We start from the raw sequence: 26,424 nt of genomic DNA, 5'->3' as shown, positions 1-26,424 counted from the left end.
CATCAACTGAAATCCAATACAAATGCAAAGACTTAGCTGAAGTAACCAGATACAGGATGCTTACGAATTATTTGTAGGATACAGCACAGAGAAAAGTAAATGCCTTTTCCTACAGGTCTCCAACTCAGTCTACTATATCCCAACCCCTAACACACAAAACACTGAAAAATCAGAAGTGATAGAGTATATAGTTAGAGCAATTCAAAATTTTTGCCAAAGGTCTTGCTTTTAACTAATATTTTTGAAGAAAAAAAAAAGGCTTTTTTTTGAGGAAAAGCTGTCATTATTCTCCAAAATTGCAAGCTTTCAATGGAAAAATGACAAGTAGTTTTCCCATTTTTAAGCTGGTTTCATCTGACAGAAGTTCAGATGTAGGTTTACAATGAAGCCAACATATTCATGGAAAATGAATTTACAAAAATGTTTCCCAGTGGTAGTCTTTTTTCTCAGCTCTTCATTCGCTTTGCCTCAGTATAAATGACTGCACACAGTTTAAGGCAGAAGAGAGTCAGGCCCATGGAGTGTAATATATATTGGATGGACTAGATTAACAGACCTAGAACTCTTCTCCCATCCAAGGAACAATGACAAGCATGCAAAGACACTATTCCAAAAACACTTAAAAGCCAAACACAGTTTCCATTTCTTTTTTCTTTTCTTTTTTCTTTTTTTTTTTCAGCACAGAAATGAATGTGACATATGGTGTCGTAGCCTCAGAATGTGGCCTTCATTAAAAAACACAACATTAATGTTTCCAAAAATACTTCTTGGAATACAGTCTTTGGAAACATTCATATGACTTGCTTTACTCATAGCTTTAAACAAACACTGTAGCCTAGTCCATTGACGACTCCTGACCTAACATTTTATGTCATATTTAACAACAAACAAAAACTGGAAACTGTTGATTTATTTTTTTAAGAACCTCATAATGTGAGGTGTGAAAATGAAGCAAATTGTAATCAGGAGCCAATATAATCTTAAACAAAAAACATACTTAGGGTTATGCTGTTTTTCTTATTAACTGATTCAAAATAGAGTTCCTTGAAAATACTCACAAACACCTTGGGACTCTAAAACAGACTAACCAGTTCACAGAAAAAAGGCTACTGAGTTGATTTCACCATCTGCTGTTGCCATCAGCAAATAATCATATTTTAAAAGTGGTGTTTTGCTGGCACCATCTTCAAATTTTGTTGGTGCTGGCAACAATGATAGACTGTCACACATACAACTATGTGGAAAAGTCCATTCTGATTTTATGGCAGTCTGTGACACACTGGAGAGCACTTTTGCATCGGTAACTCTGACCCCACTTAGGGTGTCTGCTAAGTACAGGTCGTAGTAACATATAATCTTGTGAGTGTCTGTGATGGGGACTTGACTGGCGCAAATGAAGCTGTGCAGTTAGATGCTGGACTGGATTTTGCAAAACAGTTAAGAACATATCTATATAACAAAAGGAATGTGATGCTAAGCCTTTTAAAACAGGACCAAATAAGCTAGCCCTGGAGCTGGATGGAGTAGAACAGAATCGGTGCAGAGGAAAACTACCACATATATTGCTCTCAGGATCTGAGTTAATCTTTATCCGTCGTGTCGAAAATTGGCTTGCTCAGAGCCATTTGGCATTGCACAGTGGAGACGTGCCCCAAATGACCTAAAATCCCAAATGTACTTGAAAGTCTTAGGAAATAGCCTCCTCAGTCACTCAAAAACATCTACAAATGTTGCCCAGTATTTTGGGTGTGCTTAAAGGTGAGCCAAATCTGAACTTTTCCAGGCTACCTCTTAAAGTCTCCCGAGTGCAGTAATAATCATGCATCATAATTAATAACTCTTTTATATTGTCTAATGTTGCTCAGAACATTTAAGTCTAACAAAATATCCTTCAATGTTTCTGAATTATGTAAGCTTGTATTACGATCAGTACTTCATTCATGGGGACACTTTTTAAAAGGCACGTGATTTTCCTATTTCAAATGAGAAGCAGTGAGGCTGTGGAGCCAGATGTTCATTGCTTATTCTACTGAGACATGCTGCCTTTCACAGAGCCGTCTGAAGACTATTATTATTACCAAATTTTAAAGGGGAGAAGACCACAGACTTGTAACCAGACTTATGAACCTAAATCTTGGAGCCATTTCAAAAATCTTATTTTTTCAAAATGGACAAAACATTTTACACATCCCAAGAAACCCGTACGAATCACTTTAAAGGTCCTACTACCTGGTAAAGATTAACAAAGGGTATGGGGGAGGATTTAAAAACATTCTCTGTTCGCTAACACTCATGGATCAGTTGCTGCAAATGATTCTCAGATGTTGCCAGGAAGTGTTTTCACCTTCCTCTTACAATCACAAACCCTTGCCCTTTTTTTGTCTTGCTTTTACTTTCTGGTTTTTTTTGTGTGTGTGTGGGTTTTTTTATTTTTTTTTTCTTTTGTTTCTGGGCATGTTTATACATATCATAAGCCTCCTCTTGCATACTATTCTGTTGTTCAGAGCAGGAAGCATGTTGAAATTTAAAGCAGTTTTAGTAACCATCTTTATAAGCATATTTTCCCCAAAGTACAAACCTATCAGAGATAAAAACAGAGCAGTGAAGCTGTATAGGATAGAAGGAAGACAGAAATAGAGAAATCTCAAAAATTTCATTAGAGTAAATGCCAGAGAAGGTTCAGAAGTTCTTCTATACATACCGGTCTCAGAGTTCAGAAAATCAGCATGTATTCTTGATTACCTGAGCCAAGGGTAGGACCGACTGTGTTGGATACTGACATACACAACTGCTTTAGAGCCCTGTGTTCATACATACAGATGCCCCAAACTGGTATTATCACAAATATCTCACCCCAGTGAGATATGGGAGAAAAGTTAAGTAAATTGCTATATTTAAAAGGCCACAAAGTAGTACAGTGGCAGAACTAGGAACAAACTCAATACCCTATTACACAGTGGAGAGCTACAACAAAGCAAACACCAGCAGAAGCAAGCCTTTTTCATATTTATCGTCTTAGTCTAGTTCCTCTTGAATAGAGCAGCTGTACCACAAGAACTTGAACTCGATTTTCATCAACTGTCAGAACAGCAGTAACTTAAAAGCTTTAAGCATCCAGTTTAGACTTAGAGATTTTTAAAGGCTTTCAGTAAATGTAATTCTCAATTTTGTCGTGAGTTCAGGGTTTAGCGTTTTATGAGGATAATCCCTATACTGCACCTTAACCTAATACCTAACGAGTTGTTGTTACACCCGGTTTATGACTGTATTTTCCCATTATGTAAACAAGTAGGGGCAAATTTTTGTTCGGTGACAACTTCAGTCAACAGCCTGTTTGTAAAACATTAAGCAAAACAATGTGAAGATCTTGGTTCCAGAATAATTCTGTTCTGAGAATGAGATTAAATCAAAAAGAAAACAACTTGAAACCTCAAAATGAAATCGGGTACTCTCACTCTAACTCCACACACATGGACGTGGATGTCTCTCTAGCATTGGTTTAGCAATCACCTCAGTTTTCTGCTTCATTTTGGAAGTGGCCTGAAAGGTTTCCAGTTTTAGTCATTGTTGTGTAACCCTGGAAGGCTTTCAGCTCAGAGACCAGAAATGTGACAAGTAGAAACCTTTGGAGCTACCTTGGAACTGACTCAAGTACTTGTTCCTTTAAAACAAACAAACAAACAAATAAAACCAAACAGAAGCAAACAAACAAACCCCACAAAATCGAAATAAGCCCATTGTAGGCCGGCACGTAGGCCCTTCTTTCCTTCCTTCTTTCCTTCCTCCTTCTCCCCCACTCTCCCTTTCCTTCCCTCCTTCCTTTCTTCTTCCTCTCTTCTTCTTTGGAAAGGGACTTAATTTCTAATATGTGAGCCAGTTTTTCTTCAGAAACGTAATCCTCAGAGCAGGCTTTGAATGCCGTGATTCACCAGGTGTGCATCTCACGCCTACCACAGGCCTCCGCCACATCCCTGCAAGCAGTCTCCACCAGGTGTGCTTCAGGACACACCAGAATGTGCTTGTAGATCTGCTGCCTGCATGGCTTGTGAGCCTGATTATCATTAGCCCACAAGATAGATTTATCTCTTTGGTGCAAGCTCTTTCACTCACCTCCTCTGGCAGAGCAAAAAATCTCACTGACACCCACAGTTTCAGTGTCCGACACCCACGTTCTCTAACAGCTCAGGCCCAAAGCCTGACAAGCTTCAGGCTTGTAACTTCGTTACCAGTCTCTTCTATATTTAATGTTCTCGAGTCAGATCCCCCACAGATGACAGAAGGGTAACTCAGTGAGAGGAGGGGAAATGCAAAGTCCCCTGCATGGACATGGCACAATCCATGTGCCAGAGCCCTGGGAGGCAGAGCTGCAGGAGGGGGGCTCCGACCGCAGCTCCCGCGGTGCCAGATCAGTTCAGGCTCCTGTGCTGGCTCGACAGGAGGGGAGCACACCCCAGCTGGGGGCTTTGGGCACAAAACTTCCTTATATCCACAGTGGTGTCTATGAAGCCATTGGAGCAATGCTTCTAAGTGGCTCAAATTTCCCTTTAAAATTAAAGTTTCCTTGTTCTGATCACTTTAGATCAGATGACTGAATGCAGCAGAGGTTGTAGGGCCGCAGTTCAACCAGCAATGGGACTCTGCCACATTTCCAATATGCAGTTCTGAGAGCATCATCGTGTAAGTAACACCCTTCCTCTCCATCATTTGTGAATATGGGTCTTTCAACAGCAAAGATTCCACACACAGAAAGAAAACCAAACTTTAAATAGGCTAGGCTCGGTGCTTGAGAAAAAGGATATTTCTTGGACTTCATATTCAAAACCTCAGTGCAGAGAGAAGACCTAAAGTATCAATACAAAAGTGTTTATTATAAATCTTAAAAGACAGACATAAATAGCACAAAGCAGCAGACACTTGCACACATTTTAAAGTCATGCAATAGTGCTGTAATCTACACTGGAACAACTCACAGTAACAGATATATTGACATTTAATTCATCTAAGTGAAACCAGATCTACTAAAAAGAAAAAAAAAAGAAAGAAAGAAATTTGGCCCCTTAAGTTTGAGAAGGCAGACTCTGACAGTTGCTTCTTGATGAAGGCTGGTTACCAGTTTCAGAGCCACAGGACAGGTTTAAAGTGAATGAGACCCCTGATTACCACTCAGAGCAGCTCCCAAAATCTGTAGAAAGCTGAAAACGTCTATTTTAATTTATTCGCACTGTATGCACTGCTTGGTTTTAGCCAAGAACAAGCAGTGGAAACACTGAAATACCAGGAGAAATGGAAAGTGCTGGCAACTTGAAACTCTTGATTTCAGGCCTCACTGCCATTCTTTGTCTCAGACAATTTGGCAGGGGCGAAACCTAAAACTGCTCCCTCTCAGGACTCTCTTCCTCTTTTTAACCCTGCGCTCCCAGCAGCTCCTGCACCAGGATGGTCGGACACAGAGCTCTTGCCAGCAGGACACCCACGGTGGCCTCCGCTATTGCAGCTGTGGGTAGGTGCATGCTGCATGCAGTGTCCCCGTGGGCACAGCGTGGGCCAGGGCTTCCCTGAGAAGCCAAGACCCCGACCACAGCAGGGAAACAGTGGCTCCCGAGGCCAACCCTCGAAGGCAACCCTGGTGTGTGTCCAGGGCAGCCCACACCTGCAGCAGAGCAGCAGGATCCACCCAGGGCCACTGTCATCTGCCTGAAAATGCCTCCGGCCAGTTCTCATCCCATCATGTACGAGCCACGTGCGCTTCAGTACTGGGCTGACAGGAACAGCCTCTATCTGGGGTCAGGCCCCTGCAGCCTTAGTTCTAAAAAACAGGGCAGCTGGGGCACATCCTAGACCTGAAAATCAACCAGCTATGCAGACATGGAACAGTTGAAAAGATGTATTTTAGGTCCAGTCTTTTTCCGGTGGAATTCAGTAGCCAACCTCTCCATAACTTCAGCATGCAGAATCCCCTGGGCTTTAATACACGTTAGCTGTGTGGCAATTGAATACAAGTATTAGCACTAATTACGATTTCCTCCTGCCTCCTCCCCTGACACACTGAGCCGACACACGGTGAAGGTTAATTTCAATAGTTCTGCAGCTGTCTGCGGTGGGATTTCTCCACACATTGAGCCTTACGGGTTACGTTCAGCACAGAAAAAACCTTCAAGGAACTTTTCCACCGTATCTCGTTGGCAGAGAACAACAGAATGGTTTGTTGCAGCTCTTAATAGACGTGATGTAATGTGTTCAGCAATAGGTAAGTGGCAGGTCATGAACAATGACAGAATCAGATTAGATAATGCCGACCACTTTCAGCTAACAGGGCCAACACGCTCAACTTTGATATTTGCCACAGCTCAGTGCTGCTATATCTCTTCTCGAAACACAGCAGGCTATTAATTAGATATGAGTCTGGGAGCAGGCCAGAGCTGTATTCTGAAGGGGTTCTCCCACCTGCAGGGGCTGCTTCCTTGGCATGGTGCTGTGCAGCACTGCTCCCTGAGACAGAAAGCTTGCTCCTTGTTTTCTGTTTTCTGGGTATGTTGTAAATCAGATACCCAGGGAAGGGTGTGACACAGGTTCAGTGTCTTTCCAGTTGCGCTCTTTACTCAAATATGTCTCTAGCAGAAAGGTGAGGAGGTACAGGGCTGTACCTCTTGTGGCACTAGTTAGATCCTGCAGCCCTATGTACTTCAGTGCTCCCTGCTCCTCTGTACACTTATCAAAAACAACTGAGAAAAGAAAAAGCTATGTGGCTTTAACCAGAGTTACTCAAAGATCAGAGAACCCCTTACACTGCCTGTGCAAGTTTTAATCCTGCCAATTTAAAAGGTGGCAGCTTTGTCAATGGAAAGCCTTGTGCTGGTGTCAGTGGAGTCTAGATCAGATGCCTTGCCATTGTGTTTCATATACGGAACAGAATAAAAGAGAATCCCAAGTCAGCATCATGAGTGAGCTCAATAGATGAGAGAAGACGTCAGTAGGAAGCATGAGAATCTCCAATTTTTTAAAGTCTTTTAAATGCTAGTAAGAAGTTCCCAAAGACATCTTTTGACGCCAGTTATTAACTTCTAATAGCTATCAGGTGCAGAGGGGAACACCTGCAGGTTTCTACTGAAACCAGCTCTGGGCTACTGTCTTCTCAGAAGCTGTCTCATCCCACCTAATAAAATATCTCAAATGCCAATGAAATCACCAAAGCCTATAACATTTGGAAGCTAAAGTATGATCTCATAGTGACCATTTTACATTAATTCAGTGAGCAAATTGTGGGGACAAAGTAAAAAAAAATAAAAATCAAAAGCAAGTAAATAAAATGAATCCTATCCACACCAACTTTTTAGGAAATGTCACCAAAAATATCCGTGTCCTCTGTCTGTCTAGTCTTTTCCCAAATTGAAGAGGTTGAGATATATATTGGCTAAGGATCAAGTCAAACAATATATCAGATTCTTTTTAAGATAAGCACCAGAAAATTCTGTAATGGGCATTAACACGTGTAGTCATATAAACCAGACAATCAAATACTGTGCCTCAACAAGTCAATTTATCAATCATTTCTAGGGCCAAGAATAACTATTTGCCTTTCTGAGCAGCTTTGTATGAATTTCCTTTCATGTGTGACTATAGATACAGCTGAAGCACACCTCTGCTGTGTCTCAGTACGATTTTTCTCAAGTCTGGTAGAGGCTATCATGTCGCTCAGTTCATAGCCTGTGACTGGAGCTGCTCAGCCAAGGCCCATAGTCCAACGTGGCATCCCAAGTTTTAGGTACTTCATCCAAACCAAGACACGCTTCCACATTTTTCAGACTGTATTTGTCACCACTTCTTAAACACTTGTGAAATATACTAAATGGTTTCAGAGATCAGAGACCTGATCCAAACTCTACTGAAGTAAGCAGAGTGGTTCTCTTCGATGTCTCATTTTGGATCAGATCTAGCTCTTGGGTTTCTCAGTATCACCACAGGCAGTATTCATCATTGCTCTTCAGAATTGGCTCAGTTTGCTGGAATTACAGCAATACTTTCTAAGGAACCAGGGCATTCTTTTGATCTTCATTTTCTTTGGTTCACAGTCTTTGGCAGAATGTTGACTTTCCATATTGCTACTTAACTCCACTGGGATCTACATGAAATTTGGGAATGGGAAGCTTCTTCCAGAGATGACTTTCAACACCTTGTAGAGCAGATGGATGAACCTTTGTGCATGCATCCTCATGAGCCCCAATCTCAGCATGGAAGCAAGTGATCTGGAAAGGCAGGTTACTCTGAATTTCAATAGTCTTTTTTTTTTGTTTAACATAAACTCAGCATGGTGTTGGCCACTCTTTTTTTCAACTGGCTTTCTCTTCCAGAGTTCAGTACCCTAATATACAGTATGTTGGTGTTTTGCAAGGCAGATAATTAAAATAATGTGGAAGTGGAAAACCATGTGTTTGAGTATGTGGGTGCATTTGGACCGTACATTTAAGAATTTGATTTTTACCTCAGTGTGTGGGTTGCAAAACTTCCTCCTAGGTCTCTTAAGCTATCCCACAGCTTATTCCTGACCACCTGACTGAGGCTTTGAACACGGCAAGTAGTATTTTAAGAAATACGGAGAAAGGCAGAATCTCCTTTTAAATCTTGTCTCATCTCCCCCACCTTTAAAACACTGTTAGATAAGTTACTTATTCCTCTGAAGATGTGAACATCCATCCTGAATCAGAGCTGTGCTTCATTTATGCCAGTGTCTACTCTTTAAAGGTGGCCCACATAAAATATTTAATATTTAAGATAAATAATTTTATTTTATTCATCATTTATGATTCCTTATACAAAGCTTTTCCTCTCCACTCCATCCAAAATCTTGTGTAGTAGATAGATTTAATGCCTAATTCTAAAGTTCCTTTTCGATATTTGCACTGATTAGCTGTGACACCCTGAGGAGTGTCATATCACTCATCGATATCAATTTTTTTTGGATTAATCTATCACCTCTGTATCAGTGTTTCTTAGTTCTCGTCTTTTCCATGTCTTCTCACTGTCCTGCTTCTCAAAGCTGTCTTTTGGGCATCCTATTCTGTGTTCACAAGTGGTCAAGTGAAGACAGCTTTCTTCTTTCTCAGCTCTTGGCTTTGACACTGTGCGTGTCCCATGCATTCCATCAGACACTGAAAGTGGCTTTCAAAACCTGCCTTGCACAGTTTAAAAAAATACTTTCCAGAATGGAGAAAACCTTAAATCTTCACACTTCGCCATAATTTAACCATCTTGACCTTACTGTGTTCTTTATTTGATCTATAACGACTACCAAGAGTATTTTTTATGTTATTTCCTAAATATCTTCTTTCATTTTGTACACATTTTAACCACTGTATGTCAAACCTTCACTTGACAGTCTGGTTTGTCAATAAATTCCCAGCAACTTTGACCATTTTCTGTCCAAACAATCGGCCCTTAAATCATAGGCAGTTTCTTCAGCTCCTGAAGGGCTTGAGAGGAATCCCAGGCCAGGCACGTGGGATAAGGACAATCTAAGAGCTACGGCACTGGGTTTAAACCTAAGAAAAGCGTTCACACCTATGCTTAACTACAAGCAATAAAGAAGATGGACTTCTGCTTGCTTTAAATCTTTGTGAGACTGGAGCCAGTGAGGCGAGCCACTCACTGAAGGCTTTATGATGAACAACTGGAGGAAAGCAACAAAATGATTTCTCAGTCCCATTATAATGAATTTATTCAATCAGCAAATCTGTCATCTGTGTCAGCAGAAGTTAATACATTATTTTCTGTTCAAAAAAATCAAACTGTTTCCAAAGGTGTCAGTGCTTATTTAAATACATAAATATTACATATAGACACACACAAATGTTGCCTTTAACAATAAATGAATAAATGTGAGTTTAGGGGTTTTTTTCATCAGATTTTTGTCTCTCAGTGATTTGTATAGAGGCTGACTATGTCTTCCTCAGTGCCAAAGGTCTGTGCCTCTGTGGTTGATCTTTGCATGGAAGGTTTTCACTCAGCAGTACTACTGACTGAATGAGCTACTTACAGAAGGTTCAGTTCATTTCAAGATGTTTGTAATGAACCTGTTCAGTCAGCTGTGTTTTTCCTGTTTTACTTCTCAACTGCAAACACTGTGAACAAGTGAGCAGATCTTATCAAGACGATGTTAACAAAAATACATCAAATAAAAATCTGTTACATTACAAATGTCAACACTCACACAAACACACACACACACAAAAAGATATCTAAACTGAAATTGTGTTGGTTTTATTGCCAAAGCAATCCCCAAGGATTGTTTTGAAAACAACTTTTCTGTTTTACCTCATAGGTGTTACGCCCCCATGACAATAATCTCTCTCTCATTTCCTACGCATTAACTTTATAGGGCTGCAGTCACCAGAGGCACCAGCATGCCGCTGAACAATTCCTGCAAAAAAAACCTCCCAAATTAGTTGGGAATTAGATGAATAATTACTCAACAAAATTCAATTCAAAAGTGATACACCCAGCATAAGTGACAGATATTTTGGCCTATATTTTCCCTGGGTCTTATTTTTTTTCCTCCTGTTTTCACTGATTAAGAGCATCACTTGCTCCTGCCACAAAGCCAGAGTCGCTCAAAAGATCCACAAATCCGTAGGCTATTAAGCAAACCTCAAAACACTATCAGGGCCTGACAAGCTGTGAATCATGTGAGCTTGGATTGGTGGCATTCTTCCTTAGGAACATTTTGTATAGTGCTAAGCTGTATTCACTTCATACTGAAAAGATCTTCGGGGAATTAGGTCTGTGAAAAACATAAAGTGGTGTTTCCCACAGAAAAAAGCAAGTCACACCACTTGGGTGTCTTAGTCTGGGAGCAACTGCAGTGCTTATTATGCTCAGGAGAGAAAGTACAGATTAAGGAGACTAAAAAGTAACCTGAAAGGTCCTGGAAAGGAGCCAGCAGAACTGTAACAAAGGCAAAGCAACCTGAAAACAATAACGTCGCAAAACATCCTGCAGGAAGAAACGAGGATGGATCTTCAGGCCATACGAATGCTAGATAGATGAAGTTATCTCCCAGCTAACTGCCAGCACAAACATCATTTACAAAGCTTGACAGCTGCAGAGCAGTTAGGAGAGGAGCTTGTGTTTAAAGGCAGAAGCAGCAAGTGGGTTCCAGCAACGTTGTGACGCGTGTTGGTAATTATGACATTATGACATTGATTTGGTCTTCGACTGTTTTTCAGATCAGGACTTGAGATCTCTTTGTTCTCCTGTGTAAAACCCAGCTTTGAGGTCATTCTTCTCCTTACACACCCTTGGCTGTTTATGAACATCCTTACAAAACTCAAAGCCCATTTCCCATTGAGGAAGACAAGAAACAGGTTTTGTCATTGTCTGGCTCAATTGTTCTTTGTAACTACATAGTAATTCCAAAAAGACGAATACTTACTAGCCTTAGGTTTTATTGTTGTAAAAGCTTCATGTCAACAATGAAAGGATATGCATGGTACAGGCGTATGATTGCGGAGAATCTGCTTTTCATATTAAAGGAAAGTGAATGAGAATGACATTCATCTATTTGAAAGGGAAATTGGCAGAAGGTTCAGTGGGGTACCCATCTATAATGAATATTAAGGACCATTTCAGCGATTTGGCATCAAAATCTAGATAGCTCTAGATCTCTCTGTGTGACAGAGGTCCCATACTGACATCCCAGAGGACACCAAGACAAGCCGTATGCTTTTGGCTTTGGGGTAGAGAGACAGACTTTGGCACCCTAATCTGATGTTTCCTTAAAGCTGCAGCAATGTATTCTCCTTATGCATTGTTGCTCTTAGCAGTGGCTGCATTTTGTTAGTTTAAGAAAGCACTCTGGGATCTTTCAGAATAAAAGGATCATTACTGCGGAAGTTGGAAAAATGTCAGCAGAAGGGATGAAATATTGCCCCATGCCCTTGCTTTACAGAACAGGGAATCTTTTCTTCCAGTGTTGGTTTAGGACTTAATCCCGCAAGGTCCTGTCTGTCAGCAAACACAATCAGGTTTAAGAGCATGAATAACCATCCTAGAAATCACTAGAAACTATTTTGTTAGTGTGAAATTAAGGAAGTGCTGAAGTTCTCCGATAGACTGGGACCAGAGTACTCAGCACCCTGCAGAAATGAGCCTTTAGTTCTTAGAACCATTTATTGTGTCCAGAACAGCCATTCATTAGGGCTTTGTGCAGAGAGGTTGAATTTCACTCACTTGGAAGATATTCTTTCTAACCCCCTGAGACACACAGACTCTTTGGTTGATTTGGAAAACAAAATGATTAATAGCATTTTACAAGTTTTTCCACTAAATAGTTTTCAGTTAAAGGCTGTCACAAGCTGAAGAATTTGTAGGAATAGTGTCAATCTGATGACATAGTGGCAATAAATCCTATTGTACTGGATTACGTTTTTACCCATTAAAATCCTCTGACCTATTATCATCCAAGTAGAACCACATTCCACTGGCTGTTCAAAAGGTTCTGATTTCACTCACGATTGTTACCAGGGCAACTGCACCTCCATCCAAAACTCTGCTGCACCAATCATCTAACTTGATCTGAACAGACTCAAGGAGATAAAACAACGCGCTAATTATCTGTTCCCATTGAAAAAGTCAAAATCAATTTTTTCTGAGATCTGAACAGAAACTCATAGAGGTTATTTCGGGGATATTTGTTGGGGTTTTTTGTTTGCTTGCTTGTTTCGTGAGGCACTAATTGTCTCATTTCTTTGGGGAATAGCTATCTGTGTGAAAAAATGCCATGAAAAGATTAATATTCTTAGTCTGTCCAAAGCAAGAGTGCACTAGAAGCCTCACCACAGACCACTCCTGGAAAGAGTTCTCACTCAGCTGTGGAAAATGAAAAGGATTTTCAGTAATGGTCAAACAGCTGGTTAACGCTCGTGAGTGGAAATAGAAATGTTTGAATTTTCCCACTGAGATTTCTGGTGGAAAGCAGGCTGCGTTTTATGGCACCTACTTTTATATGCATTAAGTTAATATATCAGTTGTCTTGCTTTGAGCTATCATTGAGTGGGAAAATGCCAGTTAGAAGACACACATGCTCTCTATAGCTGCTAGGGATCAGCACTTACTGGGGAATAAAATGGAGCACCTGGCCATGTCAGAAATCAGCTCTGTACAGTTAATTCAGGTCTGATCCCAGCCAGGCTACAGGCCTGCAAAGAAACAACAAGATCGTGCTGGTACTGCAAGACAGAATCAAAGCTGTTAAACTGATGTACACAATATTAGTTTCCATTTTGAAAACAATTTGAGAATTTTAAAAAGAACAGGAGATCCTTTGTGTTCAAAGTTGCCTCACAAATGGAGATACCTTTAGTTCTTACACATGGAAAACTTCCAGCTAGTTTTATTCTGTTATCCAGATGAGTCTTCATTTCACATTCTACAGTCAAGCCCTGCCTTGGTTTTCCTTTGGAGTGCAGGAAAACTTGTCTGAAAAATCATTGTTCACTGAAACTGCCTCTACTCAATTCATTTCCCAGACTCTTGATTTTTATCAAATGTCATTTCTTAGATCTTCCCAGGTTAGTAGTGACCTTCCATCCCCTACCATGTGGACAGCAAAGAGAAACCAAAAATGTAATGCTTCCTCAGCAGAATCCTTCCACAGGAAATTAAGGGCTGAATCTCTCTTTGCTGTTCCAATTCTCCAGTCCAGCATGTCACCACAAATAATATTTGAGTAGCTGAACCATATTCTCCCCTGTCTGCACTCGCAAAACAGGACTTTTAACTGCTTTAGAAACAGGAACTAGTGTTACTATCATGACTGCAAACTACAAAAAATGAAGTATCTTGTGAAAAGCAGCACAATGAGTTTTTGGGTTACAGCATTCCTTCCTGCCAGACAGAATAGACAAATAGTCTGCTTTCCCAATATGACATGAAAAGTTAAGAATCAGATCACACTCCTGTCCTAATTTAAAAGCAAATAGAAAGAAATCTGATGTTGTTTTCTGTTTGTTTATTTGTTTGGCTTGTTTGTATTTATCATCTGGCACTTTAATTGCACAGCAAGTTACTGTAAATGGATGTTCTGTTACCAAGAATGGTTTCATGCTCATAGCAAGAATTTTGGGCAAGAAAGATACCTAATAAAATAAAGAAGGACATGGAATCAGCCAATCTAGAGAACCATACTCCTGCCAGAGAGTACAGAATGAGGTGAATTAGCAGTGTCCTGTTGAAAGGCAGAAACTTTCTCAGTGTGAAGTGTTTTCCAACTGATCTTTCCAAGGACTATTCAGAATGCCTTCTGCCAAAAGGGTGTCTCAAAGATTTCAACCCTCTTGTCTGGTAACACCTCCTTTGCAAAAGTTTGTTTCTTTATAAACAGAGCTTCCTGAACAAATGACTGATACATCAGTCCCAGTTCTTTCTGCCTCCAGAAAGAAAGGATATAGAAATCTTGGTAAGAGCTTGACTTGTATTTCCGATATTAGTTCCCTTCTGTTGTGGCGCTGAGTCATTATTGCTACACTAATGAAATACAGCTAATCTGTGGATTGCTTGGATATTGCCTGAATTTAGCAAGTTTGCTGACAGTTAACTCTGACTGATCAACTGACATTTGCTAAGCCATGCTAAACCATTTATCAGGATGTACTGGAATTTTTGCTTTTGGCAGTACATATCTCTAGGGAGCTTGCATGACTTAGTGGCACCAAGCTTGTTGCATCAGTCCATTCACACCCTTTCAAAAGTAATAGGGAACAAGTGCACCAGAATGTTTGCCTGCTCCTATTTCAAAAATGTCCATCAGTATTACAGAATGACTGTGTCACGTAAATGATGCAAGCCTTCCTTGCATTGATTTAAATCACCTAAACAAAAGGAGACAAAAGAAGAGAAAGCAAAAGGAAGATGCAAAAGTGCTGGGAGGCCAATTAGTAAAGTCTCTGCAGATGAAAGCTAAAGGACTTTCTCCCTTTCCTTCTTTCAGTGACTAATCTCTGTTACTGTAACAGAATGTTAGGAATGTTTATCCTCACCAAAACTGAAGCATTCACTTCCTCTTCTCCATCTCCTTAAGTCTCTTGAAAAAGCACTTCCCTCTCCATTATGGCTGTGGCAGGAAAGCTTATGATAATACTACAGAAAACACTGTCTGTAAAAGAATTTCTTTTGTGCCCAAGTAAAAGCTTGTAGTCTCATTCTGTAACACCACGAGTGAATGAGTCAGGGGTAAAAAGAAACAACAGCTTGAATGTTCCCAGGAGACCAGAAGAAAGGAAAAGTGATACAACGCAAGGACGCTGCATTTTTTACAGTAGTGCCATGAGGACAGACCACATCGCAGACCACCCCTCTCTAAGCTGGACCACCTCTGTCTTCTTTCCAGGTTCAGAGCACCGTGGTGGCTGCTTTCACAGGAGGAGAGCGAGTATTTGAGGAAGTTTAACAGCAAGGAACATGCAGAAGCTAGTATTATGTAATCAACCCCCTGGCAAGTGCATTGCAAATGATGCAGTGAGTAACATAAGGATTGCATTGTCTTTCTCTGCCATCTTTCAATCATGTTCTATCCATTGGGTTAGTACTGCGAGGCAGCTTATCTTCCTCAGGCACACCGTGGCTGTAGGAGTGAAAACCCTAAGTATACAGCAAGGAAAGGAAATCCTATCCACTTTGTTTGCCTTCTATGTGACCTTCCCAGATCCTCAACCTAGTTAGAAAAGCATCTCCGTTTTCACTCCAGTTTGAATTGTTTGTCCAGGACTTATAAATACAGAAAGCAGGGTTATCTCTAAGGTGGATATCATAATTATTCCTTTCTTACTTTTGTCTGTGGGATCTTATAACAAACCAGGGGTCAGTATCTCTCATCACTCATTACACATACACATTTGTGCACAAGTTCACATTCACACAGCCACTCACACCTAAGAAAACTGAGTCCAATCCTGCAGTTCAGGCCTTTGCTGCTAGGCCCCTCTCTGCTCCAACAGTTCCAACAAACTGGTTGCCCAGACCAGCCTCAGAAGGCAGGCTTTGGGGCAGAACGCTTCTTCTGACTCACACTCAGTTCAGCCAACATTTCTCACAGTCTGTAACCTTCAATTTCCTCTGGTATGAGCTGAAAGTGCCTCTGCTGGTCTGCCCTCCTAACTCAAGAATTCGTGCGGTCAGTTTTGCTGCACCTTAGCTTTGTTCCTCTGGTAATAACAAGTTGGAAAAACCCACCGTACGTGGACAGGCAAGAACAGAGGAATGTAGGAATTGCCAAACTGGATCAGACCCACAGTCTGTCTGGTTCTGTATCCTGTCTCTACCAGTGGCTAATACCAAACACTCCAGGAGAAGGTGTAAGAGCCCTGCAACAGGCAGCTTTGGAAGAATTTCCCTCCTCAAACAAGTTCTTATCCTGATCTTCAGTAATTAGAGGCTGGACTCAGCCCTGCAATTACACAGCTTCCCGAGCATGTATTCGTACCAGCATTATAGGTCTGCCTATTTTTAATATTCAAATGAACACAAAGTCCCCTTCTGAATTTCTGTGTTATAGAGAACTGTGCTGCCAAACAACAACTAACAAGCTGCCAGGTTACAATGCAAAACACACTTCTCGTTGAGCAAGATGAACAATTTATTCCCATACAGGTTGTTTAGTTAGTTTAAAACTCTCTAAGGTAACAGGCTTTCTATTTAAATGTACACACACAAACGCGCATAAGTCAGGAAACAGAAATGGGCTTTACCTTAATATCTGCTGAGATCTGAATCTCTGCTTCACTCCCTCCTTTCTTTTTCTCTCTCTCCCTCTCTTGCATGGCTGGACTGACAGGTTGGCAGGGCTGAGAACGACAGGTTGGGTTTGTTTTTTTAGGCGCAACTCCTCCCCCTCTCAAAGAGAGAAAAAAATTGCAAGACTGCTTGGGAAAAGTTCACAGAAAATCCCATCCTTTCAGCACATTAGAACTGACGAGACATATGCTACATTTGGGAGTCCAGCACTTTTCCTATTTTTTTCTCAAAAAGGCTCAAAGTCTACTTCGCAGTAAGTAAGAAGCAAGCAGAGGATTTACACCGGGATCTGATCTGACCCCCAACCATGTCCCTGATAACTGATCCAACAGATAACTCTAGCCCCTTTCGGGCAGCCTTGACAGAGATTTTTGTAAAAGTGGAAAGTGCTTTTACACACAGCACAAATGCCTTTGGGCCTTGGACTTTATCCGTACATCCCACGGCCTCCGTGTATAACAAAAGCCACCAGCAGATGTCTGAAGTCCTCATTTCTCTCCCAGAGTCCTCCGCCGCTGCCAACCTGCCCGCACTTGCAGCACCAACGGGTTCTTTTCAGCTCCTGCTTTACTCCGTCCTCTGACTCGGCTGCACGGAGACCGGCTGGCCTTCTGTCACTGTCACCTGCAACGCGACAGTGATGCCGCCAGGTCTCTCTGCAAGTGCTGGGAGAAATGTTTAGCAGGCCACACGGACACACAGGTACAGCCGTGGGCAATACGGGGCAATGCTGTGTGCCCCCGCGGGCCTTCCCAGCTGTTCTGGCTCACCTAGACACGATACGTCCCCGAAAGCTCCTGCCACTGCAGGGGTTTTAAGCCAGCCCTTTAGTGTCACCCCCAAGATGCAGACGGTGATCCTGCAGTGATCCTGCCCCTCTCAGCAGTGCCTTCAGATTAGGGCCATGTCAAATGAACTCAGCCTGCTCCTGCTCCTGCCGTGCCATTGCTGCTTGTGCCTCTGCCCTCCTGGACAAGGAGCTTTGCTTCGGGAGACATCTGCGTCAAGTCAAGTGACAAGTGACAAGAAAAGTGACAAGAAGGTGGCAGGTGATGAAATGGTCTCTACACTGCTGCTCTCCTGTAATCTGTCAAAAGAACTGCGACACAAGTCTCTTTTGTCCTCTAATGTTTTCCTTAAGATGGCAGTTTGGGCACAAATCTGCAATTTCCACAGCCTCTTCTCTGCAGAGTTGCTGTATATTCCTTACCCCGCTGTCTCAAGAAAACATACAGTAGACTAATGACAGTCATCTGCATAAATTTGCATCATAGACTCCTTGAATAGAATCCATATCTCCTCTGGGTCAGATTTGCAGCTGGTTTATAACAATGAAGTCTCATAGACTTCATTTACCTGCGTCACTACGGCTGGCATCACAGTGCTCAGTATGCTGATAAGCAACAGCTCCACGAAGCCAGAAGCGTTCCAAAACTTTTGGAAAAAAAAAAAAAAAAACAGACAGTTTAACTAACATTACGGTGCACTAGCTTATGGGTGAATTCAATGAGTTTCACACAAAGTCAGCATAGCATCATATACAAAAATGCCCAGTTCCACGTCTCACCAGCTAAGCTGCTGCAGTATTTCCTATGCCAGGGGAGCGCTGTGCCCGTCTGTTCCAGGGCCAGCTTCCATTCCTCCCCTCAGTCTCCTGCAGTATGCATTTGCTTTCTGCCTCTTCTATCAGGCAAGTGTTCTCAATTGTGTTCAGATCCCTGCTGAAGATTTCCAGGGAGATAACACAAATGCTAAGAAATTTTTCCGGACACTGGAACAGGCTAACTGAATCCAGACAGCACTGGTCATGGCCAGCACCAAAGTTCAGCAATAATGAATCAGCACTGAACGCACCAGTGCCTGCTGAGTGCCTCTATGAGGTGAGAAACTCTTCTTAAGGTTACAGCATGGTAATGGGCTTCGTGTTTCTGCCTTAATTTCTAATACAGATGGGATGGGGATAAGAATGTACTAGTATTAGGCGCATACCAGGCTCAGCATTACGGTATCAAAGGCAGATTTACCAGCAGAGATATCAAGCTGTAGCTTGCTGTGGCACTGGTGCATGACAGTCTTCTCCCTCCTCAGCATTATGAGGCTGGAGATCCAGCTCCTTCTAAAGATTTGCAGCTTGAGGAATCCTTAAGGAAGCAGGGTAGACCCAAGGGGGGTTATTTTGACTGACCATTTCCTGCCCCAACACCGTGTGCCAGGAACTTGAACGTGGCCATCACAGAACTCCTGCTTACCTCTGGCCTATCAACTCCACGCGGCCCGTGGGCTTCTGGAGGAGGTGGAGAGAAGCAGAGCAGCAATGCAACAAGAAAGTGTGCCAACGTCCAGCTGTAGCCTCCTGCTCAGATCCAGTCCAACCCTGTGATGCAAGCCTGGAGGGTGATGGGTTTATGTGAAGCGTTTACACAGCTTCTCTACCCCTTTTTTATGAGGCTATGTCTACCCCAGGAGCTAAGGGTCCACACAAGCCAAGAGCTCATCGTTCTCAGCAAGCAGAGTTGCCATTAGAGCTTCAAATCTGTCAATAAATGCACTTCAATTAACTACTGAAGTGAAGTCAGATTTCTTGTTTTTCCTGTTTAATTACCCAGTTTCAAGACAGTCTAATAATGAACCCTTAGAACACAGCTTATTACGGCAACAGAAAGGCTGCAAAATTGCATACAACATTGGATCATTATAGTCAATTAGTTACACTCCCTTTAAAAAATAAAAGAGGAAGGAACATGTTTCATAATACAGGAATCTAATCCAAAATCTCTTGACGCCAATGACAAGATTCCCATGGCTTTCAATTGACAATGATCAATACAACCAATATAGTAAATCTGGAATTTTCATATATTGCTATTGATGTTAGAGTACTGTTTCCCGCTGATTTTCAATTGGGTTCTATACACCCTGCTGCTCTGTGATGCTTTCAAAACATCTTCCTTGATGCATGCAAATAGTCCTTTGTTTTTGCAAATTCTTTGGGTATGGCTGAGCAGATACCAATCACACTGGAGCCATCTAAGTTTTGCCAAGGAGGAAAGGGAAAAAATAATAATAATTCCAGTTCCCAGCTTTTAGCCTTGGGGAAAGTGGATCACACAAGCAACAGTGCAGGGGACACAGATCCATGTCCATTACCTCAAACCCCAGTAACAACATTCATAATCCAGGCTGCTTTTTTTAGACTTTGTGAGTCTGTTGCTCCAAATTTCTACCCATTCAAAGATCAAACTCTCTTTCTACTACCTATAAACTGCAGGTGCTTAAACTTTGATAGGAAGATGAGAAGTTTCCAGCAAAGAAGAGCAGCAAACGGGACCAGGTATGCTATCTTCAATGCTTGCTGACTGGTGGTCTTAGGAAAATCATTACAAAAGTTCCTGTCAATGTAGAGGGCATAGATGAGCCGTGTGGATGTCACAGCCCCTCTAGCAACTCTGTATGTCAATGGACATACAGACCATTGGGAGCTAGAGAAGCGCTTTAGCCCTTTCTCATGTGTTATTGCACAGGGAGAATATTTCAGTCTAGGGCCTGAATAATTCACCAAGAAATCAGCTGGCCAGTGTGGAAATAATTTTAAATGAACTGAGCCCTTAGGTATTAAATTAACTGGATCTCTAGGGAAGGATGTGGATTATTGCAGCTGAATGGAGCCCTTATTTATCAGATGGAAAAGGTTAATGTCATTTCCTTTCCTTTCCTCCATGGTTTTTCTTACCACATCACCATTTATGGATAGCATGAGGTGCAGACAGTGTACGAACATGTGCTTGATTGCTTAAATGACCAGAGCTGTTACTTTAATAGGGGGAGGGGGACAAGAAATTAAGAGTTCTTCTGGTTTCCTGGGAGGAATTACAGGGCTGGGAAACATAAAACACTGAAGAAAGGAAATGGGCTTGTGGAGCACCTGGTCTTTGATTTGACATCCAAGAGTACCTAACTGAATGAGGGAATTTTTGCATTCTCATCTACTGTGTGCACATAATAACAACCAGGATCAAACTAATCTAATATCCTTATTTCATACTTTATAAAGAAAGAGTACATTAAGAAATGTCATTTTTTTTTCCTCCTTAATTAAGTTTAAATACAGTTAAATTAAGTTCTACTAATAAAGAGTCTATGTTTTTTTTCTAATTTGCCTCTGGAATCTCAATAGCTGTTGACCTAAAGATAAATATCAGAGCTGCTCAGCTATCTATTATATGCTTTACTAATGATGTCAACAAGGTAATTCTAATACCAGCTATGGAGACAATTTCCATGGCAGTAAGACTGAGAGAAGTGAAAGCCAAGGTTAAGAGAAGGAAAATCTTTTTGTGGTAAAAGACTTAAGAGACACGGGTTGATTTCCTCGTCTCTAGCACTGTATAACCTTAGGCAAGCCACTTAAGGGTATCCTCCAACCTGTTAGCATAGTAACAGAATGGACCTACAACACCCTTTCTGGTGTTAAGGATGAGCACATCTGACCTCTTGGGAATTCAGGGATGCCAGTTCCTGGTTCCCTGTTCAAGCCCACAGAGACAGGTATGGCATTTGAGTCAGGCTTCTAAGTACAGCCCTTCCTTCTTCTCAGTGTTTAGAGGGGCTGTATACATAGGTGTCACGCATATTTCTCTTTGCCATGCCATGGATAATAAATGGTTTGAGTTCCTCACCACCCTCTTGTTTCCAGAGCCATCAGCAGAACATAACTCATGCTAATTCCATTTGAAGACGTCTGAATACAGCTCTTGGTCTCTCTGACTACGCAGAACTACAAGACGTGAAACTGGTTCGCTAGCTCCCAGATCCAGCCGCTTCCGTACCCCAGATTCAACTCGATGTTGGATCAAAACGCAGGCATACACCTTTCCTCTCTCCACAACCCATTATCCATCAAAGGAAATCCAGACTGAGGGTCAGAACATCTCTGTATTTGCTGGATGATTCAGAGAAAAACTTTCTGGCCCTGCTTCACATCTGTGAAACTGAATCAGTAGCATTACCCTACCTTTAGAGGTGTCTTAAGGACAAAAAATTAATATTTGGTGGCACTGCAATGGGGATAGCTAATTCCAGCTCTGAATGAAATGAGGAGAAAGATGCCCATTGACTTATACGGGATTTAGAATGAACTCTTATTCATTTTACATTAGCCACCAAACAGCCATTTGAGGATAACAGTGAATAACTATTAATACTTGTGCAGTTAAACAATCAGCATCTAAGTTATAATGGAGTAAATTAATGTATGTATCTAAGGCAACCACAATGTGACTATTGAGTTGGCCTCATAAGGTGAGTATTTGCAGAATAAGAAAAGAAGCACATGTAAAAGCTGAGTGCATCTGGTCTGATTTTTGTCCTGCCCACAAAGGAACAGCTTTTCTGGACAACCAAGCAGCAAGATATTACAGCAAATAGTCTTTCACATAAAGCCAGACTTGACTTTGTAATAATTGCTATGTAAATATAATCCCACTCATCAATTAAAAGCTGCTCTCCTGGGCTGGAACATTATACATGTTCATTGAGATGGAATCCCTGTCAATTCAGTTTGCTAACTCAGTATTCATGTGCATTAGCCTTGGAAAAGAGAATGTGATTGCTTGAATAAATTCAGCCACTACCTTCTGCATCCCTGTATCAGTTGACACGCGTCAGTCTGACTGTAATAGGGGTTCAGAAATATGTTGCCATGGAAATCCTAAATATTCAGTTCTTGGCAGGGGAATTCAAATGGGATACCTGATAAATAGAAATAGCACAGACCTTTGCCGACCGCATAGCTAATGCCTAAGGTCTTAAGATGTTACTGAGGATCATTATGCAATTTTTTTCCAAAGTAGTTGAGGAAGCAAAAATCTTGATTTTCGCTAACATTTGTAGATTTTCAGATCCCAGATTCCTTAGTGAGTCAGGAAATCTCTCCCAGAGCTTCCCGTTGCATAAGCACAGTCTCTCCAGTGGGGCTATATTATTTCTGAGCTGTCTGGATCCAGCCAGTTCCTCAGGCCAGAGGGTAATTGTTAATGGTCTCTGACCGCTTAGGTATTGCTGCTCAGCAGTAGCCCTTGCCCTCCGGACAACCTGTGCTTTCCGTCCTCGTACACCACCCACATGGGGCCAGCCAGTGTCTGACCCCTTTTTTATGGTTATTGTTCTGTGTGACTGAACACTCTTAATAATTCAGCATGGTTCTTCGACATTGCTGTTTCCTAAGCATGGCTGCAAACTTTACAACCCAAAACACAACCCATAAATAGATTTCCCTCTCAGGCAGCATCCAGCAGCTGTTTAACAACACACAGCATCCCCCTGCAGCAGTTTAGCACAAGAAGTAACGTGTGTCATACCTAATTAAGCTGTAGGCAATTCAGGCTGGAGACCAACTCGTTGCGCTGTGTTGGTAAAGCAGCACAACAGGCTATTACCGAGGGCATCAACTACTACCACAACATTTAAAAACGTCCATAGTTCTTACTAGGTAGGAGAAAACAAGTTCCACAGAGCATGCTAAACCAAGCTTTGGGGCATAAGTAGTGCTTTTAGCAACTTTCCTTCCAGAAAGTGCTGGGAAAGGCCTTTCCTAGCATCACAGAATCATTTGGGGCAGGAATGGTGCCTGTGGCAGCCCTTGTGCCAGGACATGCTGGGTCAGGCCTTTGGGGCAGGAGCAGTGCCTGTAGCTAACAACTTTCTATCCAGAAAGCGCTGGGGAAGCTCTTTGGGGCAGGAGTGGTGCTTTTAAATAACAACTTTCATTCTAGAAAGAGCTGGGGCAGGCCTTTGTGTCAGGAGCAGTGCCTGTGGCAGCCCTCCAGCCGGGAGGTGCTGGGGCAGGCCTTTGGGGTAGGAGCAGTGCTTTTAGCTAAAAACTTTCATTCTAGAAAGTGCTGGGGAAAGCCTTTGTGGCAGGAGCAGTGCTTTTAGCTAACAACTTTTATTCTGCGAAGAGCTGGGGCAGGCCTTTGGGGCACGAGCGGTGCCTGTGGCAGCCCTCCAGCCGGGAGGCGCCGGGGGAAGGCCTTTGCCCCCGGCGGCGGCCCGAGGGCCGGGCGGGCGGGTGGGCGCTATCCCTTCAGCACCACGCGCCGCCCGCCGCCAGCGCCCCGGCACCGCTCGGGGCCTCCTGCCCCCGCGGAGGAGGAGGAGGAGGAGGAGGAGGAGAAGGAGGAAGGGGAACCGCCGGCGTGGGCCGCCCAGCGGGCGTCCCTGCTCCCCCGTGGTGCCGGGGGCCGGCCCGAGAAGCCGCCCTGTGCTGGAGGCCTTGACGCAGATCTCTGTCCTGAGACACAGATCTCTATCCTGAGGTGCTGGTCTCTGTCCTGAGGCACAGATTTCTGTCCTGAGGTTCGGATCTCTGTCCTGAGGCACAGACCTCAGTCCTGAGGCACAGATCTCTGCCCTGAGGCCTGCAGCTGAGGCCGGGTCTGCCCCAGGCTGCCTGCTCACCCAGAGTGGGGTTATCTCGTACTTCTGAGGTGGAGAGGAGACGAGGAGAGTGCCTTTCTCTCCACTTAAGTTTCACATGATTCCGTGCTGGGAACAAAATTAAACTAAGAGGATTTTGTGAATTTGAGCTGGGAGCAAAAGACAAGGTGAAAGTGTATGAATTTTGGAAATAAGCCACAGTCCCAAACCAGCAAATTCTTTTTCCAAATGTTGTTTGACTAAGGCCTTTCATCAGCTTTAAAAGAATACAGAGAAATTTTTTTGTCATTTTGTTCTTTTTTTTTTTTCTTTTTGAGTTAAAGATTGTCTGCAAACTATTTTCAGTAAAATATTGATTGTGCGTTCTCCTCTTATCAAAAAAATGTTTCCATACATAGAATTATCCCTGAAGAAAACCAAGCAACCATCCAATCTCTGGACCTGATCTGGTAATTTAGATAAAACCGCCATTTGGGTTAATGAAAGTTAGAACTTGATATGTCAATGACAAATGTTTGCCTTTCTCTTGAACATTAGTAATTTCATTTTTGGCTGACTCTGTTTCAAACTCCACCACTGCAAATAATCTGCCTACCAAATAAATAAGCTTAGCTCATCACATGCTCAATTCACTGCTTAAAGTTGGTTTTGGAGGGAGGAAACAGAGCTGTCCTTAGAACTGAACAAATATCTGGGAATCAAGTAGCCTCCTATGACTCCAAAAATATTGGATACACATTTTCAGGTGAGAAATTTTCCGTTAAAGATGGAGAACTTTAAGCTTCCATTCAAAATCAGAACCTCGCAGTACCCAGTTTTCTGTGTTATATATTTAAAACATATTCATAGCTGGTCAGAAGAACCACTGAAAAGAAATGCTTCTGCTTCTATTGAGAGAAAATTTCTACACACTGGTGGAAAAGTTTACTTAAAGGACTGGATTTCTCTTCCTCCAATAGAGTTTGTGAATTATATTTGGCAACTTCCATGCCTTTGTGCTGAACAAAGCAGAGAATTGCGCAGAGCAGATTATTATTAATAATAACAACAATAATAAATCTGCATCAAGAAGGACTGTGAAACATAAGTAGAAAAATATTCTTGTCATTCAAACCACTCACATCATGTAAACATATGAGCTAAACATTTTGTATGAAACCATCCAATCTTCCTGCACATTATGAAGTATAATTTTGAAGATCTATCATGTATGATACTGCGGAACATGGACTGTGACAGTGTGTAATACTCAGTAAAGTGGAGTGGCTTTCAAAAGCGTGTGAAATAACCTTATCTGCAGCTCACTGTTTTGAAAGTTATTTGTGCTTCTTAATATAAGAATAATATCACGCTTTGTTGGCTTAGTGGTAGAAATTGATTTGGGTTATCAAATGAGATATCATAAAACTCCAAGGTGCAGTTACTGAATGCTCAGTATGTTTGAACCAGAAATACTATCTTCTTGACCATGTGTTGTCAAGCACACTCTGTATGCTTGGCTGTGATTGCTATAAAATGTAAACAGATACCATTCAGACTGCAGAATCTACTTGTCATTCCCTGTCATCTATTCAGTTTTCCTGCTTCCCACTGCCCCAGGGTTTTCTTAGGTGTTTCATGTTTTGGATCAAATACAGAGTGCTCCTGTATGACTTTAAAGATTTTTCTGAAAAGCTCAGAGATCCTATGCAGCTCTGACAGCACAGCAAGAACTGAATTGCCAGCAGAGGGGGAGAGTTAGAGAGACATTGTGATTTGATCCAACATCCACTGAAGTCAGTGGAGGTATTCTCACTGACCAGGTCAATAAAAAGAAGGAAAAACCTTGCACTAGAGAAGTTTGTGTAATATTTTCTCCAGTTCACATTTCTAGATGCTATCCTACTGTCTATCTATAGCATCAGTTTTCCTTGCTGTTTATATTGAAGAGTGTTCATCACTTTTTCTGTGCAATAATAAAAAAGCTCTGGAAAATGCAAGGCCACATATGGTCTCAGAAATAATAATTAAGATGAAAAAAATCTCAATTTACCAGAACGAAAAGGCACTGAGCAGCTTTAAGCAGAGAATGCCTTATGCCAACCCCTCATGCCCCTAATAAATCTGCATTTGATCGTGCGCTGTAAGTCTTTAAGCACATTGTAGAAATGGGGCAAATCCTCTTTTAGAATTTACTGACTTAAAAAAATGAAAAGCAACGTAATTCCA

General features: G+C 42.0%; 1 protein-coding gene across 1 annotated transcript in view; it reads right to left on the bottom strand.

Moving 5' to 3' along the window:
• The window catches only part of KCNJ2 (potassium inwardly rectifying channel subfamily J member 2), a 43,084-nt gene extending 26,328 nt beyond the window's left edge, over positions 1-16,756 (bottom strand). The window contains exon 1 of the mRNA XM_035558876.2: positions 16,737-16,756. The gene's annotated coding sequence lies outside the window, so the exon portion shown is untranslated. The remainder of the gene's footprint in view (positions 1-16,736) is intronic.
• Positions 16,757-26,424: the final 9,668 nt, after the last annotated feature.

This window comes from Cygnus atratus, chromosome 18 (assembly GCF_013377495.2).
Source record: "Cygnus atratus isolate AKBS03 ecotype Queensland, Australia chromosome 18, CAtr_DNAZoo_HiC_assembly, whole genome shotgun sequence".
Classification (NCBI taxonomy): domain Eukaryota; kingdom Metazoa; phylum Chordata; class Aves; order Anseriformes; family Anatidae; genus Cygnus; species Cygnus atratus.
Note: the sequence above shows the minus strand (reverse complement) of the source record. Positions and strands in the feature narration are given on the sequence as shown.